This window comes from Dipodomys spectabilis, unplaced genomic scaffold, assembly GCF_019054845.1.
Source record: "Dipodomys spectabilis isolate Male_0828 unplaced genomic scaffold, ASM1905484v1 ptg000019l, whole genome shotgun sequence".
NCBI classification, from domain to species: domain Eukaryota; kingdom Metazoa; phylum Chordata; class Mammalia; order Rodentia; family Heteromyidae; genus Dipodomys; species Dipodomys spectabilis.
Window position 1 is genome coordinate 4,278,609 of NW_024870696.1, and position 24,247 is coordinate 4,302,855.

Sequence of the window (24,247 nt, forward strand, 5' to 3'; positions counted from 1 at the left end):
TTGTTACCCTCCTTCATTTTTCTTATACTTTTCCTCCGTTTCCAACTCCCTCCCCAAGTTGTAAAGTTCATTTTCAACATATTGTCTGTGAGTATCGCTGTTGCATTTGTTATTTGTCTCACCATTTTGTTTTTCCCCCTTCCCTTTTCGAAATTAAATAAATGTATGTACAAGACACAGGATACTAAAAAAAAACCAAAACAGTAACAACGGGTGATAAACTGAAGGACAAAAAAATGAAAGATGAAATATCTTCAAACAGTACATTAAAAACAACAAAGAAAAAAATATCTTGGAATTCATTTCCATTAGCATCATCTTATATGGTCATATGTACATAGCTATTGAGCTATTGTGATCCTTTACTAGGATTATCCTAGACCTTTATTTGCTCAAGGCCAGATCGAGCCTTGCCACTTGAGCCATAGCATTACTTCTGGCTTTTTCTGTTCATGTGGTACTGAAGAACTGACCTCATAGTTTCATGAATTCTAGGCAAGCACTCTACCACTAAGCCCTTGAAAGTTGATTTTTAACAAAATATTTGCATTATTTTTTAACTAGAAAAGGAAATAAAATATATTTATAGCTTAGAGTTATTAATTATCTTATTCAGTACTACAAATTCTTTTAAGCTTAAAACTTGACATACTTTGGGCTGGGAATGTGGCTTAGTGGTAGAGTGCATGGCTCACATGCATGAGGCCCTGGGTTCTATTCCTCAGCACCACATACGCAGAAAAAGCCGCAAGTGGCACTCTGGCTCAAGTGGTAGAGCACTAGCCTTGAGCTGAAGAGCTGAGGGACAGCACCCAGGCCCAGAGTTTATGCCACACAAAGAAAAGAATATACTTTACTTCACAGAAATAAAAACTACTTCTAATTGATTGAAGATAATTTTGGTCACAAACAGCTCTTACTATTGCTGAAACAGGCAAGGGTATTTGATATTTGAAGAGAGAAATTCATCCATTCGGCTTCTTTCAGAGATAGTACAAACCAGAACAACAAACTACTTAAAGGTCAAGATGAGCATTGATTTACCTACTATCTTAAGACACTGGGAGAGATACAAGTTAATAAGGATATGAGGACTCATGCCTTTCAGTCAGAAGAAAGAATTAGGGAAATATATAAATTCTAGTTAATATTTGGTTCTGGTGAAAAAAAACAATGACAAAATTGAATTTCACCACGTACATTGATTTCTGTGCTGTTTTGTTGAAATCTTGGGATTGTATGTTGAAATCTTGATTTCCCAAGCCGTGGTAGCCAAGTGGGCATTATCAAAGGTTATTGAGCCATCAGGCCTCTGACCTCTTGAGTGGCCTAATACATTTCAAGTCTCATAAATTAATTGGCTCTTTTGAAGGTGATGGAAACATATAAATGGGCAAAGCTGGACAAAGTCACTGGGACTAAGCCCTTGAAGAATTTATGTTGCCTCTGGTTTCTCGGTTTCTGTCTCTGTGTCCATCTTCAGCTCCCGCTTGCTTCCCCTTCTCCCTTTCCCTTTCTCTTTGTCTCATCACGTCCCCTTAACCCGGCCATCAAAGAAGTCTGCATGTCCACTTACACAGAACCAGCTCACTACCCATCTTCTGAAACCAGAAGCCAAAGTACACTTTGTCTCCTTAGCTTCTTCTAAGGCAATATGAGACTGTTGTAAAATGTTAACTACCACACAGGACGTGGTTGAAATTAATTATAATTTCTTCAGAGATTTTCAGAAATGCAAGTTATTGTTTTACTTTGCGTTATTGTTTTATATTGCATATTTTTCCTTTTTCATGAGACCTTTCCTAAGATTCCATTTTGAATATTTAAAATGTTTCTCTTTTTCAATATAGATATTTATAGCTACACACTCTACAGCAGATACTCTTTCTGTATCTTTAAACTTCGGGCAAATTGTTTCCATTTTCATTTGGTCTAGAGTTTTTTTTTTAATTTCTTGTCTGATTTTTTTTTCAATAACCCATAAATATTAAAAATGTGTTGATCACTATCTACCTTTTTTTTTTCTTCTTTTTTTGTCGGTGGTGGAGCTTGAACTCTGGGTTTGGGCACAGTCTTTGTGCTCTTCAGCTCAAGGAGAGTGCTCTACCCCTTGAGCCACAGCCCCACTTCCAGCTTTTAGTAGTTTATTGGAGATAAGAGTCTTACAGACTTTTCTGCCCCGACTGGCTTTGAGCTGCAATCCTCAGATCTCAGCCTCCTGAGTAGCTAGGATTAGGCGTGAACCACCAGTGCCTGGCTACACTATCCACCTTTTTATATTCTTATTTACTATTGCTTTCCAATTTTAGTTCACTATAATCCCTTAAATTGCAAGTACATTTATTTTTTACCTATGAAGACTTATTTTGTGGCCCCCAAATGAATCTATTCTCAAAAATATTTCATGGGCTGCTGAGAAGAGTATGCTTTGCAGCTTTTGACTGGAATGTTCTTGAATATCTATTAAAGCATGAGATCTGTGACATGGTTTAACTCTAAAGACTATATAAACACATAATTTAATTTGTCATATATATGTGTGTGTGTGTGTATGTGTGTGTGTGTGTGTGTGTGTGTGTGTGTGTGTGTGTATGTGACAAACTAAATTACTTAAAAATCCTGGATTGAGGAAAAAGTGTAAGAGAAGGAAAAGGAAAACTATATGGAATGAATTTGTATTTAGGGTGACAGAGAACAAAATAAGTACATTAAAAGAAAACAACAAGGGGCTGGGGGTTTAGCCCAGTGGAAGGGCGCCCGCCCGGAACGCGAAAGGCCCTGGGTTCGGTCCTCAGCCCTGGAAAAAAACAATTGAAAACGAAACCAAAGGAAGGAAAAGAAAGAAAACAAAATGTAAACAAAATCAAACAAAACCATTAGTCTATTTTTTAGGACAGAAGTCATCTCCCCCCCCCCACACCCCCACCCCGCAGGCTTATTTCTTATTTCTTTTTTTTTTTTTTCGGTCTGAGGAACAGCTATTTGTCTTCCTGCCATCCAAACAAGGAAGTCCAATTTTTGGGCTGAGCAGGAGACAATGATTATCTGTACATCACGGGCTGAAGTTGGGAGTACTAAAGGTTCCCTCATGTCGCGTCTTTCAGGTAAAGCCCATGAACTGCCCTGTCTCGGTCTCAGTACCCTTATTTGCCAAGGGGATATCCCAGGCTCCCTAACTCTGTCCAGTATCGTGTTCATGTACAATGCAGTCACTCCCAGACGCTACACTGACTGAGCAAGTCACAGAATTCTGAATCATCTTGTGTGCCTGGTCTTCACATTTTTCCTTCTGAGCACCCTTGTTCGTATTCCCCATTGTGTTACTCGTGTTTTATGAGAGCTCAATCTGCATGCAGCAAACCCGATGTTCCCTTTCTTCTGTGGCTAGTCTTTCTTCTACCCGAGTCAATCAGTGACTATAATTCTGAGTTTAAGTCATGAGCAGTTGTTGGAATCTCCACTTATTCTTGGTATGGTTGTCACTTATGGAGAGGGGAAGAACTTTAGGGTTTGGAGACTCAAAGAAGTAGGGTCTTCTTGTCTCTATAGCCAACATGATTGAAGCCCAGTATTTTAAGCAAAGTTGCTAGGAAGTCGAGGGACCACTTCGCAGTGTCTACTTGCTTCGTGAAAGGCTGTGTCCATGCTAAACCTAATTTTTTTCAGAATGCCTCCTTGTTATCCTCCATAGCTTTCTAAAACATAACATTTCTCCTTTGTTAGTAGTTCTACTATGTTTCAAAGGGTTTACTTGTTTGTTTGCTTTTTTTTTTCTGCTTTCTTACTAATTTTCCTCAATTTCTGTGGGGTCTATTGTTTCAAGTGTTCAATATTTCTGGATTTTTCCTACTCTTCTCACTGTTTACTTTTGCCTCCCTTTCCTTTCCATGCTACATAATTTTCCCTGCAGCCACACATCTGGTGTTTTGTTGAGAATGACTAGTGTAACGTATTCTCTCTCTGAGTGGAGCCCACTGGCCGTTGGCAAACAGAAATCATTGTCTTTTATACTGAGGTACATTAAAAGGAAGATTAGAGTAGGCGAGTCAAAACTAGGCTGATCTGCTGAGGTATTCAATTTAATAAGGATAGTTTGTGTAGTTTATGTAATAAGGATAAGGATAAGGATATTTGTGTAGTCCCTTAAGAAGAGCAATGGGTTTATTGAAGGCATTACTGGAGTTTAGAGGAAAAAGGGTCAATAATGTGGATCTTATTAGTCCAAATTTTATACCATTCAGCCAAAAATGAGAGTAGTGTAAATGTCTAAACTTCTATCACATGCTTTAGTTGAGCTTAAAGTACACAAAATCACCATAAGAGGTTAAAGTTAACATAAGATGTTATAGTTTATTTGATTTATTTATAGGTTATAAAAGGTGTTAACAAACCCCACCATGATAGCTTTAGGCTGCTATAAGCAAGGAAAACCAGTAACACAATTACTGGAAAGTTCTGGAAGTCTTACCAGTAGTAATCCATATGAATTAACTAACTTTTGTTAATCAATTACACAACTATCTATATAGCTAGTGTAATGCATTATTAAATATATAATTTACTCAGTGTGACCATAAAATTATATACATTTACCAATCTGAGCAGAACTTTGTTTGATGTTACTTTGTTTCTGTTACATAGTAAATCATTGTGATCTATGACATTCAATAGATAATACAGAGTGCTATTAATTACAGTTATAATAATCCAAAAAATGAAATAGCTGGAAAAACATTCACAACCATTGTTCACATTAAATACTTTTTTCAAAAGTTATTACTTTAATTTGAAGGTATCTCAAACTTTAAGACATTTGCATCATTGTAATAATAAAAACAAGCTGTAATAATAGAACAAGCTCTAAAAGATTCATCAGTATCTCAGATTTTCTGGTTATTACTCATAAACAGTAAAGTGGGAAAGCCCAAGTGGGTTGAAATAAAGCAATCTTGTTGCTTATTCAGAGAAAATCACACAGCGTACCAGCTTCTAGTGGCTCTCCGGGGAAATTTCTCTTCATTGGTTTTGCAATTCTGATTTTGCAATCCACATGTCAAAACCACTTTGGGGCAGTATTGCTCATGAGGGGAAAACTGCCAGTATTATCTACCAGCCTTCAGTAGTGGCACATGTCTGTCTCTTCTTCTGTAATCATTCACATAATCTACCTAAATTCAGAGATATGGAGAAGCAAAACCATCCCATGAGTACAAAAAGAAATATAGAAATGTCACTATGTGACAGTAATGCTTAACACATATATATTTCCTGTAATAAGGTAAGATGTCTGCAAATGTGTGTGCGTGTAGGGATGCTTACCTGCATACAGTAACACTGGTGCTTGAATTCCAGTATTTGAATTCTTACTGGGTTGTTGTTCTAAAGTTTGGAACTCCACCAATTGAGTCACACCTCCATATTGCAGGCTAATGAAAAACAATACTCTTTCAACATTTTGCCCCAGTTAGCTTCAAACTTCAATCCTTAGATCTTAGCCTCGTAAGATACTATGATGATAGATATGAGGAACTGGTATCAAGTGTGATGCCATGTTGTTCCTTTTAAATTAAATTTACTCCCAACTTTGCTGCAAATTTCAAGTAAATTGACTAGAGTACAAGTCTTTTGTACTCTTCTACCTCTTCTTCTCTCTCCACAATCCTATATTTCTGTTTTGCCTTTGAAGTAACTTCGCTAAGTTTCTTTTAACTTTGACCCAGTTAATTCACTTCTTTAGTATTTTTTCATTTATATTATTTTCTTTAGTTAGTTGTACAAAGAGTTGCCATTCAAAAAAACAGCTTATGAATACAATATATCTTTTATTTTAAATAAATTCCCATTTCAAAAAATACTTTAACTTTTTTATTATTATATAGTTGTTGACATTTCAATGTGTACATTCAATGTGTCCATCTTTTATGTTTGAGTACCAACTCCATGGCTATAGAATTTGTAGGAAACATGCCTTTATTGTTTGGCTCTGGTGAGCTTTATGTTGTCTCTATATTGACTGTGATTTCTAACAGTCATACTTCCTGCCAGTCTTAGGCCTGTGTTTCTAGTCTTCCTTCTTTCTGTCCACACCAAGGACATCTGGAGCCCTTCCTCAATCCCAGGTATCAGTGTTCTGCACTCCAAGCTTCTTCTTTCCTGCTTTAAACCCTGGTCTAATTGTGCTGTTAATTCCTTTCTGTTCTTCCATTGAGATTCGGGTGTCATTGGGTGTGCGTGGCCTTTCTCCTCCTGGAGGCATCCTTTTGTTGGGTTATTATTGTTTTTGTTTATTATTTACACCAAGAAAAGCAAAAGGACTTTCTCGATTATGTCCTGCTGTGCCTGCAGTGAATGGAACTCAAGAAGGTCTCCTCCCATGCCCAGGCCAGGGAGCCTGCAGCTCTGTGTGGTGTGGGTGTGGGCCAGGACCGAGGGCGGGGCGTTCCTTCCTGTCCACTTCCCAGGCCACTGGAAACTTCTGTGCACACCACCCTCCACACCTGCCCCACAGACCGTGGTGCTGGCCTGGAGCTGGTCTGTGAGTCCATGCCCTGCTGGTCAGTGATCAATGTCACCCCTTTCAACATTCTCACCCAGCTTTCCCCTAGCCATCCCTTCCCTTACTCTTCTTAATTTTGTAGGATATGTGATTTTCCATGTCTTTCCATTTCCTAACAAATGTCATTCTTATTTTAATTTAAATTTTACGGTAAAGGTGATATATAGAAAAGTTACAGTTAACTAAGTAAGGATAGTACTTACAGTTCTCTTTGAATGGTGTTACTTCCTCTCTCATTTTCTCCCATTTTACCCCCTACAACCCTCCTCACCTCACCCCCAAGTTGTAAAGTTCATTTCTAACATAGTACTAGTGAGATAGTGAGTATCAATGATGAGTTGATTCACCTTTTGTTCGAATGTTTATGTGATTCCTACTATCTTCTCCAAATGAAAACAAAGGGTATGGAAATCAAAAACAGTGACAATAGAGAATGAACCAAAGGAGAAAACAGTAAGAAAAAAAGAAATAACTACAAACAGTAAAATTAAAAAAGGTCTCTTCTTTCCACTTCATGGAGTTTATTTAGATAAGCATCATTTTATATGGTCATATGCACTTAGGTCATTGTGTTACTCTCCTAAGAATATCCTCCTTCGTTCTCAGTGTGGGAATGCTTAGAGTTGTCTTTAACTAATCATGTCCAAGTGTAACTATTCGTCTTTTATTTGTTTTTTACTACTTGTAGAATTATAGACATATTCTAGTTATTGCAAATGAGGGAAAACATGCAGCCTATAATTCTTTGGGTGTGGCTTACTTTGCTTAATATATTGTTTTTCCAAGTCTTTCAATTTCCTTACAAATGTCATTCTTTCTGATAAAAGCTCAGAATTCTATTGTGTATATATACCACATTTTCTTGATGCATTCATCACCTAAGGTACATCTGGATTGATTCCTAATCTTGGTTATGGTAAATAGTGCTGCAATGAACATAGTGTATTGGTGGCATGAGGACAGAGGCTGGTTTATAGTCATTTGGGTAAATGTCCAGGAGTGGGATTGCTGGGTAATAGGGAAACTATATGCTTAGTCTTTTGAAGAACTTCCATACTGCCTTCCAGAGTGGTTGAACAGATTTCCATTCCTACCAACAGTGTAGTAGAGATCTCTTTTGGCCACATCCTCACCAGCATCTATTATTATTAGTTTTCTTGATAATGGCCATTCTAACTGCTTCGAACAATCCCATTGTGAGAGTTGTGTTACAATCAGAAGGTTAAAGTCACACAGTTACCAAATATAATATGGTGATGTATCTAAGATCTGGAGAAGCATAATGATATTAGATTTTTTTAAAATCTGGATAAAGTGCAGACTTTAGTAATGATACTATTTTGGTTTTAGTATCATCTTAAATAAAATGTTAATAGAGAATACAAGGTGTATAGTGTAAGACACTATTATTCATTTTTATATTTTATACATTATGCACTATATTTTACATTATTTTCAAATTATACTAAAGCTTAACATTAACTGAAACACATATCCCTCCCCAGACAATCTAAAATTAAAGTAAACCCCCGTTTTGCATATATTCACATTGAGATGACATTTTTGAATATATATGTAATATATATGCATACATATCTGGGCAGATTAGATATAATAAAAGAAAAAATGTAAGATGACTGAAGAATGATAGACATGCTGTTTCAGGTTAGGTATTTAGAAAAGAACACTTGGTGGAGGTAAAAATCCCATCAATAGAATTGAAAATGTTGTCTAAGGTGCAAAGTGAATAGAAGCATATCATGGGGAGAATGATCAATTCTACCAAATGTCATGGAAAAATATCCAAATTAGCACTCCTGGGAAAGGCAGTTATACCTTTTGGCAGCCTCTAGACATTTACCTGACCTCTTACAAGGGTGAGTCTCAGGCCTGGAGATCTATCTATCTATCTATCTATCTATCTATCTATCTATCTATAGATAGATAGATATAAATATCAAAATTACGCAGCTTTACAGCCTTGTATTTGGGCATATTGTACTTGTTTGAAACTTTTTCCTGATCTATGTTGGACCTATATTCTAGCATTCTGCTTCTGGGTTGCTGTCACACTCTCACCTGGCCAAACTTAATGCTCAACCTGATCACAGTATTAGGTAGCAAGACCCTCCTATCATGCAACACAACAGCAATGGGTACACAGAGGATATCTCCCTGCATGAACTGATGGGTGAGGCACACTGGAAACGGGAATCTATACTCACTATTGATGGCTATCCTGCTCTCCCTTCCTTTGTAACAAGGCATTATTCCATGTGGTCTCTGAATAAGTGATGCCTTGCTTGCTCACACTGAAGCCAGAAAATAATTAATTGGGCTGAGATTAAGGGATGCTGAGCTCCATACTATAGGTATTATACTCTTTGCTATCCTTCATGGGGGAGTAGGCAGACATATCCACAGAGATAAACAGCTGTCACTTGGTCAACCAACCCTATGAAAGTTAGTGACTCCAGGAAGGGTAAAGTGAATTATGGAAGACAATGAGTTGATTATCAGAGATTCAAAGGAGAAATGGAAGTGAAATGGGGCATGCAGGAACAATAAACAGTCCTTTCATAGATTTTGCTTTACAAGAAAAGTATACCTGTGCTGATGTCCATGATTAAGTATACAGTATCAGTGATGGCTTTCAGAAGCGAGTCTTTGCATATGAATGAGATCCAAGACAGATACAAGGAATGTTGTATTCATTTTGATCTTTTACTGTGGAAAGCAGTGAGGTACTTACTCAAATCATGTAGACCTAATCAATTAGAGCCATATCTTTATACAAGATGATATTGGCATGACATTCAGAGTGCCTTCTTACAATGCTGGGTTTCAAGACACTGGTATTAATCTATTAAGAAATGCTTCTATGAACTGAGAAGGTTTTTGAATCTCCTTTATGCAATACAAAATCACTGCATTTTTGTATTTACATGTTTTGATTTGCTTTATTTGAGGATATCGCATATGATTCAATAATCTATGAGTAAGATAATGCATTTTATAAGAAAAATAGATTTCACCCAAACTCCTAGTAAACTCTGAGGGTGCTCAGGGTCATTATTATGGTTGAAAATCATGATGGTTTTGTCAGGCTAGATACAGAAATGTGGATATACAGTAGATATTGGGAAACAAGAGTGGCTCTGACACAAAAATATATGAGTTGGAAGAATAACTCTTACAAGTCTACGGATAAGATAACTTCTTACCAAAATAATGTACTCTGAGTATTACTAATTATGGAAGGGAAACACTTGAATTTCTCTTTAGACATGTTTATGCTAAAGTTGTTTTATAAGTGGAAAATGGAAATATGCATGTGAATATATGAATTTTAATTCAGAAAGAACTTTGAATACAAACAACTATTTTGGCATTATCTGCTTTTCATTTTCAACAGAATGGAAAATGGTGGGTTTTCCTTGGAAGAAGAGGTACATTGAGGAAATAGTGCTGATCCAGATACCCTAAAAATGTGCGTAATAAGAGCTACCCAGATATGCTGGACAAGAAATACAGAAAATAGGATTCAATTGTGAAAAATGTGAGGAAAAAGCAGGAGTACAATAAACATAAAAGTGCTTTTGAAAGGTTCATTACAAAGATGTTCTTTTGATTAAGAAATCAAAATTTTAAAAATCTCTTAACCATCTGATAAGAACTGCAGCATATGAAGCATTGAATGCTATTTATCTGTGTGTGTGTGTGTGTGTGTGTGTGTGTGTGTGTGTGTGTGTATGTGTGTGTGTGTGTCTATCTATGTGTCTGTCTAGCTGGCTAGCTAATGTACCTATCTGTATCCTGGTTCTTTTACACTTGAATCATTCCTTGATAAAATGTGAGACTGAATATCTCAGAGATCCACATCATTAGTTTGCTAGGATAACCTAGTTTTTAATTCTTGTTTGTTTACACTAGTTGGTTCAAAGTCTCCTTCAGAGTGAATGTGTCTATATTGATAAATATATCCCTCTTTCTCACATCAACTTACATGTAATAGATGTACGAGCACTGGACTAGCTCTGTGACCTTATGCACAAAAGTTAAAGATTGTACAATGTGAAATTATAATATTGTCAATAATAGTTTAGTTTTATTCACTGGATTTAAGTGTTTTACAGCACTGAACTAATCAAACCACTCCTAAACACTGTAGTACATTGCATATATACATGTATTCAGGTATATTCTTCATTGGAAGATAAAATGAAATGATTTATTCATAATTATTTAATAACCTACCTGGTGAAAATAAAACAACATTTAGATAATCAAAATGAAAATCAGTAAACATCCATTATTTCTTAATTTAGTGCTAATTCAGAAGTGTTTGTATCTATATCCTGAAACTATTGACACAGTCTGGTGGAGGAAAAAAAAAATATATATATATATGTGGATGGGAAGGTGGCTCAGTGGTAGAGTGCTTGCCTTGCATTCATGAGGCCATGGGTTTGATTTCTCAGTACCATGTAGGCAGAAAAGGCTGGATGTGGTGCTGTGGCTCACATGATAGAGTGCTAGCCTTGAGCAAAAGAGGCTCAGGCCCTGAGTTCAAGCCTGAGGAACTGGCCAAAAGAAAGGTTTCCTGTTTTGTTTTGTTTTTTAATATATACACAGTAAGATTAATATAGACACTAAATACCCAATCACCAAAATTATAGAGGTTTTTATATGACATTTTTCTTTGATACTGCTCTCATTGTAATCACCACTTGGGATAAATATCCGTCCACTTGTGCAACAATTTGCATTTTTATAAATGTGCTGGTAATTGACAAAAATAACATCAATTGACAAGAATGTATCAGTAGTTTAAACAGGAAGATTTAATAAGATTTTGTACATAACAACCTTTAAATTTTATTAGAATATGTTAATTGCACCTTTGAGTTTCATTTTCATGTTTACAACTTGCATTTATTATACTTCAATCTAATTCATACCATCCACGTTAATATTTTCCTCCCTTTTCCTACATCTTTTTTGTGATGCATTTCATTGGGTTATTTTCATATACATATAGATTTCTGTAATATTTGTTAACTGTAAAACTTCTTATTGTCCCTCCCACCTTTGCTCCTGCTCCAAATAGACCTCTTGCACAATTATGGCATACTGTTTATTTGGAACAACTCTAATGTCTTGTGCATTACTTAAACAATTTTCTGTGTGCTAAATGGATATCATACTTTTATGCATTTCTTCCATTGTTTGAAATGACAAAAATGGATTGAAATGTGAAAGGAGGATTTTTCTTCATTCCATTTTTTTTACATTCTGTGGCAGAAGAAAAGTTCTTAGCCAGATGGCTGCTCAAAGAAAATAACAACTTGCATTCTGCTTTGTTCTTCTATTGATAACAAGCTTTGCTTTTTGGCTTATGTAGCATATTACAGATTTTCAGGCCATGAGAAGTTACAAAAACTTGCAGGAGGAGCATGGACTATTTATTTACCAATTTTATAACACACATAAATATTAATAAAATGTTTTTTATCATACTCTTATTGACACATTAAAGTCCATAAGTATGGTTATTGTGTGAATTACGGCTTTATTTAGTTAGTGATATTGCAATTAAATTCAGAGACTTGTGCTCAGTAAAATTGCTATAGATAAATTACCCAAGAATTTAAACCAGTGAAAATAGCTAGTACAGCCAGACACCAGTGGCTCACACCTGTAATCCTAGCTACTCAGGAGGCTGAGACCTGAGGAATATGGTTCAAAGCCAGCCTGGGCAGGAAAGACCGTGAGACTCTTATCTCCAATAAATCACTCAGAAAACTGGAAGTGGTGCTGTGGCTCAAGTGGTAGAACTCTCGCCTTGAGGTGAAGAGCTGAGGGATAAGGGCCCAGGCCCAGAGTTCAAGCCCCATGACCAACACAAAAAAAGAAAGAAAGAGAGAAAGAAATTCAGAGACAGCATCCGGGATCTGAGTTCAAGCTCCTGAACCAACACAAAAACAAACAAGAAAATAAACGAAAAAAATAAACTAAACTCTTGCTTTTAACAAATCTCTTTTATTCAAATTATTCCTTCATAAATAACGATATTCATATAAATTTCAGATCCACAGATCTTGTATATTCCAAAACATCTAAGAGTTTTCATGTAATGAACTGGCTATGGACATGATCATATTTTATTACTAGCACGAATATTGTAACTACATAAAAAATATGTGTGGTGTATAAAATATCAAATTGTGACAGTGTAGATTTAAAAGGCAGGAAGGAGTTAGAAGTTAAACTGACAAATTAAGTTCTGAAGGCAAATTGCATTTTTTTTCCAGCTAAATCCCGACCGACTACCCAAGCACCTTAATCTTCCTCTGAAAATCCAGTAGGGGTTCATATAAAAGCAGTCGAGCTTAATTTAAATTGGTATAAATAATCAGATACCTTTTTCTCTTCTAAATGAACTTTTTTTGCAATGAGTACAAAAGCCATTAGATTCTTTTAAAAGCAAGTATGAGGATTCGTCTCTTGAGATACACTGATTATTAATAAAGAGGTTGCGAAAACCGACCATGACTCTCAGTGTACACAGTAAAATGAACTCTATTAAGTGACAAGGCATATTAAGAGCCTTGAGTGGCAAGTCTGTCAGATAAAGAAAATGCATGTGAGGGTGAAGGAAATAAAATATTACTTTTACAGAATAGTTTATTTTATTTTTACCTGAGAGAGCTTCTTTCCCAATAATATACATGTCTGTTCCTATGTACTTCAGTGTACAGGGCTTCCCTCCAATTTCTTTTTTCTTTTTTCTTTTTTTTTCTGGTTGTGAGGCTTGAACTCTGGGCCTGGGCACTGTACGTAAGCTCTTCAACCCAAGGCTAATACTCTACCACTTGAGCCACAGTGCCACTTTTGGTTTTCTGGTGGTTAATTGTACATAAATCTCATGGACTTTCCTGCCCAGGGTTATTTTGAACCTCAGTCCTTAGATCTCAGCCTCCTGAGTAGCTAGGATTACAGATGTGAACCACTGGTGCCCAGATCCTCCAATTTCTTAAACTGCAGGATAACTTGTTTATACATCAGATGTCTACATTGACCATACCCCAAATTGCTGCACCTTCCAATTCCTCACTTTAGTCATGATTATCATCTTTCCAATAACACTGTCCATCTGATTTTCTTGGGCACCATTTGTCCTCACATTACTGTTTTATGCTCACATTAGTGTCAATGGTTATATAACTTACAGCCTCATAAGGAGAATATAATTTTGACATAATGTATTTGCCTTTTGAATCTTTTACTCAACCACACAAAGGTCTAATGTTTTGCAGTGAAAATTTTCTATTCTATAATAGTTCTTTATTGGAAGTTTTCAGAGAAGATGGAAGCAGAACAAGTGGATGAGACTTATTTAAATGTTCTACAGAGTTGTACTTTTCTGTTGGATAAACATTATCTTATCTTTTTCTTTAGTGGAAAGGGCAGCAAAGGTACACATCAAATTCCCAAGAGCTGAATGTTCATACTAAGAATCATGCATTAGAACCTGGGAATGCACAATTTCTGTGAATACCAGTCCTTTTTTCCAAATACAGAAAAAATGGAAAATCTATGACAAAAACGAAGGGTATCTATGCAAATATTGAGAGTTTGACAGTGCCACATATCTAAGAAAATCACCAAAACAATCACAAAGAATTGAATTTACTGGCAATCCAAGCTATCTTCAGCTGGAAACAGTACCAAGAAAAGCCCCTCTAATGTGCAAGAACAGTTCATTTTAGTAAGGTTTCCACTTGGCCATTTTCTCATCAAGATTTCTCAAATATATTAATTCACTTCTTTTATATGGGATAAAAATATCATTCACAGTTGGTCGCTTGTGGCTCAACCTGTAATCCTAGCTTCTCAGTAGGCTGAGACCTGAGAATCAAGATTCTGGCTAGGCCAAGCAGGAGAGTACATGAAACTATCTCCAATTAAGTACCAAAAATGTTAGAAGTGGAGCCACGTTTCAAGTGGCAGAGTGCTAACCTTAATCAAAACAAGGTCAAGGACAGATCCTGAGTCCTCAGTTCAAGTTCCAGATCCGGCAACAAATGTGGAGGAGAGGGGAGGCGGAGGAGGAGGCGGAGGGAGGAAGAGGAAGGTGGTCATGGACGACACCATGGATAAAAGTATATAGGAGTATATAGGAATGAAAAGCATTTGCATAGGATGGATCTGATACTTGATAGGTAAATGTCTTTGCAGTTGAATGACTTCATCTTTCAATTCACAAAGAGGTAGGAAAAAACAAAAGAGAGAAAGACGAAAGCATCTATTTAATTAACGAAGTTCTTGATTAACCAAGAACATCAAAGACTATCAACTTTTGTACTGCATACCCAATATGTACTACCCACTTTCACTATAAAAATGCCAGCGTGTAAGACAAGTATATTCTAATTTTAGCATGTCTCATACTTCATTTTGTAACCGATAAAATGAAATTCAAATGTTAGTCTATTAATCTTATGAGCATTCCCCTATCTTCACTTTCTTTGTTGGTTTTTGTTGGTTTGTTTGTTTTGTAAGGTTGGTTGATTGGTTTGGATTTTTGGTGATAGAAGAACTCAAGCAAGAACTCCAATACCTGATATCTATTCTTAACCAAAAAAAATACCTCTTTTCACAACTAGTGTTAATTTTTTCATCAAGGAAAGCAGATCTGTTTCTTTCCAGGAGAAACCATTGGTTTAAGTTGGTTTATCATTTTAAAGTAAAATTATAAAATTATGCTTTAAAATGATAAAAGAGATCATTTAGAATCCCTTTATTTAATTCATTTTCATTAAATATATTTAATCAAATTTACATTGTCATACTTACCCTGTTTTGAAGTTCCCACTCCCATCTAAGCAGATTTCCAATGGGGTAACAATAATCCAATGCTGCATTAGCTTTCTGAGATATCAAAATGTATTTTTTCTGAATAATATATATGCATATATAACACTAATCATAAAGATGTATGTAACAGGAGATGCACAGATACCGTCCGTGAATCTGTACATAAGGGCTTGCTATCAAAGCTGGAAAATCAGAGAAAGTCTTCCATGATCCCATGACAATGTGATTTTTTATTTTTCGGTCAGTCCTGGAGTTTGATTCTGGGCTTGGGCACTGTCCCTGAGCTCTTTTCAGCTCAAGGCTAGCACTCTACCACTTGGATCACAGCACCACTTCTGGTTTTGTGGTGGTTTATTAGAGATAATAGTCTAGGATGGCTTTGAACAGTGATCCTCAGATCTCAGTCTCCTGACTAGCTAAGATTACAGGCATGAGCCACCAGCACCTGGCTTACAATGTGAATTTTGAAGAATTTCCATTGCTTAAAGACTCAGAAGGAACCTACAGGAAATTAGTACACAGGCAAGAATTGCTAACAGAAAATTGCTTTATTATAATAAATAATAGCATTATTTCTTGGGGAATAAGATGGGTCAAATTGGCAAATGCCTGAATAGGTGCTATAAATGAAAAGCTACAAAGGTGAAGAGCTCAGTGGGCTGGAATGTACCTCTAAATTTTTACCAAGTTTCAAGCTAGGGCTTCATGTTTGCAAGATAAGCAATTGAAAACATGAGCAATAGCTGTAGCCAATTTTTAACACATACTTTAAGACAGATCAAATATGATGGAATGTAGTTGAAAGTATTCTGGGTCCTTTGAAAGTACTAACACATTGCACTAATGGACTTTACCAATTCTGAAAACCTCAGAATCAGTTCTTGGTTTATGTATTTAGTGTGGGGCTTTGCTTTTTCTGAAAACAAGTCTAAATAACTTTAGTAGATCATTTATTTTATTCTCATTAACTTTATTTTATATTTTATAACATTTGCTATTTCAACATATGCATACAATTGATTATTTTACACTGATCAAACATTATTGTTGAGGGTTCTGAGATTTTTATTTTCTTGAAAAAATTTTCTCACTTTAATCAAGTATATTGGATCATTATTGATATCTAGGACTTCACATGTTAGAGATGTATTTCCTTTAGCAAAAGTCATAAAACTTACAAATTGATTTTATATATCACATAAAATGTAAGTTGTCTTATTTTTCAGTAATTGCTGTTTAGATCTTCTTAGGTCTTTTTTTAAAGTCAATTTATTCCTATCCTGTTTGTTAGTTATTATCTGCAGTACATAGAAGCTGCAATTAAACAAACTGGATATATGCGAAATTCCCATAAAAATAGCTGTGTTACACGTACACATATTTAATACAATGTGTACTTGATTTCTGTGACTAGCATCTATCAAAGCATGCATATGTGACATGTTTTATGGCCAGACTATAAATTGTTACAACTTTTTAATGGATTGGGTCAATGATGTCAGAAAAAAATCCATTACATTGGATGTCACTGGGAGAGGAAAAGTCCTGGAGTAGAATTTACTTGCTTAAGAGCTCCTCATATATCTGTATTATTGACAACACTTTAGTTGATGTCTCTTATAAAAACTATATTCTGTCTCTGAATAGTGATCTCAAGGAAACTTGCTGTTAGTTTTATTGACCACCATAGTAAATTCTAAATATAATGAAAGCATAAAGAAATTGCATTGTTGCTGTGACAAGCAATCACTTATGGCCATTCATTTTGTTTTATTTTCATCAACCTAAATGAAAGACATCAACTGAAAATGGAATCCACTTTTAAAAATATAAAACAATTCATGATAATAGTGATTAAATGAGTCAAATATCCTTAAATCTATGGTGATTTATATATATATATATATATATATATATATATAATATTTAAGGAAGTTTATTTTTTTGGAAAATTCACATTCATATTTTACTGATAGATATTCTTGATTTGTGAAATAAACATTTCATCAGTCTTAGATGTATAAGATAATATTAATGTGTATTTGTTATTTTTTAAGATTTTCTGGTAGTTAATTGGAAATAGGAATCTCTTTGAGTTGGTTGAGATCTGAGGATCAGGGTTCAAAGCCAGCCAGGAAAGGAAAGTCTGTGAGATTATTATCTCCAATAAACCACTCAAAAAACTGGGCTTGCTGCTGTGGCCCAAGTGGTAGAGTGCTAGCATTGAGCTGATGAGCTGGGACAGTGCCCAGGACCAGGGTTCAAGCCCCACGACTGACCAAAAATAAAACCCCCAAAAATTTCTTTGACCTTCTTTGCCATGCTGGTTTTGAATGGCAATCGTTAGGTCTCAGCCTCCTGAGTAGGTAGGATTACTTTTCCTGTGAAATCAGAAATAAGACCGAAATGTCCACCTTTACCCTTATGTCCAAATTGGTACTGAAAGACAAAGCCAGAGCAATTGAGCAAGCAAAAGAAATAAAAAAGATTGAAATTGGGAAGAAATAATTAAAGATATTGACGATATTAAAGATATGTGTATTGATTTTAATCAATACACATAAATCTGTTGCATCTTTATCCAAAATGAACAATTTAAAAAGATTCTTGTGTTGTACTCAAAGGGAGATGGTAGATGAATATGGAGAAGACGGAGGGTGGAATGCATTTAGAAACTTCTGGAAAAGAGTCCCAGGGGCACAACAGATAGGAGAGAGATCCACAAGTGTGACAATATCAAAATAAAAAAAGCTTCTACACAGCTACAGACATAGTTTTTTAAACTAGAAAGACAGTCAACAGACTGGGTGGGAGCAGATCTTTACAGCAATCCATCAGACAACGGCCTAATATCCACTATATGCAAGAAGCTCAAGAAATTAGTCCCTCCTAAGCCTAATAACCCAATCACTAAATAGGAAATGCTCATGATCACTGGCCATAAAGGAAATGCAAATTAAAACAACTCTGAAATTCCATGTCACCCCAGTTAGATGAGCTAACATTATGAATTCAAACTACAAATGTTGAAGGGGAACCCTGCACTATTGGTGGGGATGTAAACTAGTACAACCACTCTTCACAGAACCCTGGAGGTTCCTCAAAAAGCCAAACATAGACCTTACCTATGACCTCGCCACTCTTGTGTTCTACTTTTAACATCATAAACCAGGATATGATAAAGACAACTGCACATCTATGTTCATTGCCACATTATTCAAAATAGCCAAGATATGAAAATAACCAGATGCCCACAATAGATGAGTGGATCAAAAGTATGGGATTAAAAGAGGATATCCTTAGGAGAGAAACATAAAGGTCAAAGGATTACTTGCCAATTCATATTTATATGAAATAATACACATACATACGTATACGGATATGGAAAAAAGATCTCTCCTTTTTTTGCAGATGTTGTTGCTTTTAGGTTTTTAGTTTTTAATGATTCTATCTCTTTTGCTTTACATATGGTTATTCAAGTGTATATTATTGGAAGTGTTGACCAGCGGGCACAGAATTTGAGGAGTGGAGCTCACTTGACATTGATAAATTTAAGTTATACAACTTGTGGGTGGAGACAGGAAGGAGGAACTGGGAGATTGGGAGGGAGCAGAACACTATATAAAAATAAATGTACTCATTACCTGACTCATGTAGCTGTAGTCTTTGTGTACATCATTTTTATAATAAAGATGAAATTAATTAAAAAGAAAGAAATTCAACATATATCCTACAAAATTAAGGAAAATGATGGAAGGATGAGTGAAAATGTTGAAATGGATAACACATTTTATTCATAATCTGATTTTTTGAATGGTGATTGCTTTGTACAATTATTTAAAAATAATTACATTTCGTATGTCTATTTATAGTAGTTTCAAATTAAATACAATACATAGGAATCAACTGAAGAGATGAGAAATTTATACAAATAATAGAACAAATGAGTCTAAAGAATTCCAAGAATACATAAACAAATGTAAATATGTTCCATATTCATATTGGGAAGATTTAACTTTTGATATTATTACTACCTGAAGCAATCTACCCATTCAATTTGTTTTCTATCAAAATCAAAGGATGTGATCAGGTATTATGACTCATATCTCTAATCACAGCTATTGAGGAGATGTGCATTGGGATGACAGTAGTTGGAGGCTAGACCAACTAAAGTAAGACACCCTTGTCAACAAACAAGTTGACCTTCCTGGGTCCTGACTGAAATTTCAGGAACTGGGAATGGGTAGCTAGGTGAATCACTTTCTAAGATCAGTGATTTTCAGATATTTGTAAAAAGATAATGGCCTTATCTAACTGATAACAAAAGGAAAAATAGCTAGATGTTTGCCTTTACTAGGTAGAATGTCTGCCTAAGAGGGGTGAGGCCAATAGCTCAAGTCTCCATAGTAGCTACAAAATAAAATAAAATAAAATAAATACAATTTTTCTTCTGGAAAAAAATCATCTTAAAACTTAGATTCCCAGGTATTCAAAATAATTAAAAGCAATCAGAAAAGAAATAAGAACACACATAAGGAATGCCACTTCATGATTTCAAAACATATTACAAAATGACAGCAATTAAAGCAAGAGTACTATCTTGCTTTCTATAGAATAGAAATCCAAGAGATTACTTTACACAACCACTAAATCATTTTCAAACGTAACATAAATAGTAAATTGAGAAATGACTATATGTTTAACAAATTGTATTTGGAATACATGATCTCCACCTATGAAATAATGAAGTAAGACTCTTATTTAACAAAAACATAAAAAATGATACTTAAATTAGAACAAAGTTCTGTAAGAGCTGAAACTATAAAACTCTTAGAAGACAATAGAGAGTAAAGGGATATTAGATCAGCAATGGTTTCTTCTAAATCAAAAGCATACCCAAAAAATGAAAAGTAAAACTTTAAGTAGATAACAAAAAATTTGGAAAAGCACTTAAAAGATGATATGAATCAAAATCATATTTGAAAAATGCAGGTATAGTAATAAATTTATACTCAGAACATATGGAGAGCTTCAGTGCAACAGATAAAAGAGAATAACCTGCCTAAAAATGTACAATATATTTGAATGGAGATTTCTTTAATAAGATAGGAACTTGGCCAATTGAGAGGCACCTGAAAATATTGTCACACCTCTAATTTCACAAGCATAATTTATTTAAGAAAATACATTAAAATATTTTTCTTTTTAAATTTTCATTATACAGTCCTTATACTTTTATAAAACTTGAAAAAAAAATATCACTATGGCAGGGTGCTGGTGGCTCATGCCTGTAATCCTAGCTACTCAAGAGGCTGAGATCTGAGGATCTCTTTCCTGCCAGCCCAGGCAGGAAAGTCCATGAGACTCTTTTTTTTTAAATGTTTTTATTGTAAAAATAGTGTACAGGGAGTTTACAGTTACATGAGTAAAGTAATGAGTCCATTTCAAATGGAGCATTTTTACCCCCTCTTTTGTTTTTCCCCTACCATCCATTCCCTCCCCAACTACCCCCTCTTCACCCCAAGTTGGAAAGTTCATTTTCAACATAGTGTCTCGTTCATTTCATTGTTACAAAGGGTCAACCTGTACATTTGTTTCAGCATTTTTTTATTTCTCTTCCCTTCTAGAAATTAGAAAAATGTATACACAAGATGCAGGGCACCAGAACCAAATACAGTGAAAACAAGTTATATCCTGGGGGAGGAACATACAAAAGAAACAAAAATTCACATAGTATATTATAAGTATATTACGAACAGCAACAAAGATAAAACCTCCTGCGTCCCTATCTTGGGGTTCATTTCATATTATATGGTCATACGTCCATAGCTTTTGAACTTTTCTACTTGCCCTGACTTGTACTTGTTATTGCAAATAAGGGAAACCATAAGACCTATGTTTCTTTGGGTCTGGCTTACTTCACTTAATATATTTTTTCCCAGGTCTTTCCATTTCCTAACAAATGGGGCAATGTCATTCATTCTGATGGAAGCATAAAATTCCACATTTTCTTGATCCATTCATCTACTGAGGGACATCGGGATTGGTTCCATATATTAGCCATGGTAAATAATGCTGCCATAAACAAAGTTGTGTTGTTGTGCTAGTAGCTTTAGTATAGCTTTTTTGTGATTGTTTGGGTAAATACGCAAAAGTGGGATTGCTGGGTCATAGGGGAGCTCTATGTGGAGTTTTTTGAGGAACCTCCATATTGCTTCCCAAAGTAGTTGAACAAGTTTACACCTCCACCAACAACACAGTAACTTTCCCTTCTGGCCACATCCCCTCCAGCATCTGTTGTTATTCGAGTTCTTGATTTTTGCCGTTCTAACTGGGGTGAGGTGGTATCTTAATGTTGTTTTGATTTGCATTTCTTTTATGGCTAGGGAGGCTGAGCATTTCTTCATGTGTCTATTGGCCATCCTTCTTTCCTCTTCAGAGAAGTTTCTCTTTAAGTCTTTAGCCTACTTATTTATTGGGCAGTTGTTTCTTTGAGGATTTATTGTTGGGGGATTCAGTTTTTTTAGTTCTAAGTATATTTTAGATATGAGACCTTGTCTGATGTATTAGTAGTGAAGCTATTCTACCAATTCGTGGGTTTTCTATTGATCTTGCTTGCTATGTCCTTTGTCGTGCAGAAACAGGATTCATTTGAGGGATGCAAAGCTGATTCAATATATGCAAATCAATTAATACAATTCATCACATCAAGAAGGGAAAGGATAAGAACCACATGATTATCTCAATAGATGCAGAAAAAAGCATTTGACAAGACCCAACACTCCTTTATTATGAAGGCTCTGGAAAAACTAGGAATCCATGGAACATTCCTCAATGAAATAAAGGCTGTATATGACAAACCTACAGCCAGCATTATACTTAATGGTTAAAAGCTAAAGTGATTTCCTCTAAACTCAGGAAAAAGACAAGGATGTCCACTCTCTCCACTTCTTTTCGATGTAGTATTAGAATGCCTAGCTACAGCAATTAGACAAGATGCAAACGTAAAGAGGATCCAAATACAGAAAGATGAAGTAAAACTCTCCCTCTTTACAGATGACACGATCTCGTAGTTAAAGAATCCCTTGGACTCCACTCCCAAATTATTCCAGCTGATCAATGAGACTCTTATCTCCAAAAAACACTAGAAAACCAGAAGTGGTGCTGTGGCTCAACTGGTAGAGCGCTGGCCTTGGAAAACAGTATGGAGGTTCCTCAAAAGACTCCACATAGAACTCCCCTATGACCCAGTAATCCCACTTTTGGGCATTTATGCAAATGATCACAAACAAGACCATACTAAAGCTACCAGCACGACTATGTTTATTGCAGCCTTATTTACCATAGCTAAGATATGGAACCAACCCAGATGCCCCTCAGTAGATGAATGGATCAAGAAAATGTGGTATATATACACAATGGAATTCTATGCCTCCATCAGAAAGAATGATATTGCCCCATTTGTTAGGAAATGGAAAGACTTGGAAAAAATTATATTAATTGAGGTAAGCCAGGCTCAAAGAAACATAGGTCCCATGGTTTCCCTTATTTGCAATAACTAGTATAGGTCTGAGTCAAGCAGAAAAGGTCAGATAAGTTGATGTTAGGGAAATGAACCCCAAGATAAGTATTCAAATGTTTTTTTTCCTTTCATGCGATTGTTTCTAACATATTTATAAGATGATTTCTTTGTTATTTGTTTGTCCCACCCCATGGTATAACCCCTGCTTTCACTGTATTTGATGTTGGTATAATTTGTGGAGGGGAAGGGGACAAAACAAATCGTTTAAATAGGGATACAGGTGGACCCATGGCAACAATGAAATGTACAAGTTGTTATGTCGAAAAAACAAACTTTTCAACTTTGGTGTGGGAGGGGATCAGGTAGGGGAGAGGGGGATGGGAAGAGATAGGAAGGGGAAACAAAGGAGGAGGCAACAATGCTTGATAAGAAATGTACTCATTATCTTGCCCATGTAATTGTAACCCCTCTGTACGGTACCTTCACAATTAAAAAAAAAAAAAGAAAGAAAGAAATGGAAAAAAATCACTACGGTATATGGTTTATCAATCTGAAATTTTCTTGCCTTTGTGACATTAAAATCCATACTTTTGCTGAATATTGTTTTCTGATACCTGAAAATAGGTTTGGTTTTTTAACACTACAATTCCAATTATCAATGTCCATCCAAATCATACAAATAGCAAGAAATACATATTTTAATTATTTAAATTTTTATGTTGTTGAGTCTCCATTATTTTTAAATAATTTTCTTTTATAGATTAGTGGCAATTCTATAGTAAGTTCCTTTTTAAAAATGTTTTTCTGCTAATGCTCATTTAAGTATAATGACTGGCTTCCTTTTTCCCAAATGAGTGTTGATAGCTCTGATTAAAAGTCACCTTAGTTTTATATAACATACTGAACATGCTGTACCATTTTATACCTGTAGGAATTTTAAATTAAGGGATATCAAAGGTGAAATTTGAATAGATAAGGTAGATACTAGTTTTTTTAACATTTACAACAAAATTGTGTTAGATGGAAATAGTATAGAGTCCTCTTTAAAAAAGAGTAGGAAAATTGAAAACTAACACCATTCTTCCATTCATTAATTCCCATACGTATAGAGGCTTGGTGATAATAATAACACTATTTGATAGTGAAGAATAATTTTAGTAGAGAGGAATTGAAACTATGACCTTAAATGTAACGATGTTAGCCTTGAGCTGTGCACTGTATCAGTCATCTATATTTCTATTGAGATCTAGGTAATTTCCTTTTAATAACTTCTACTTTCTTGATAAACT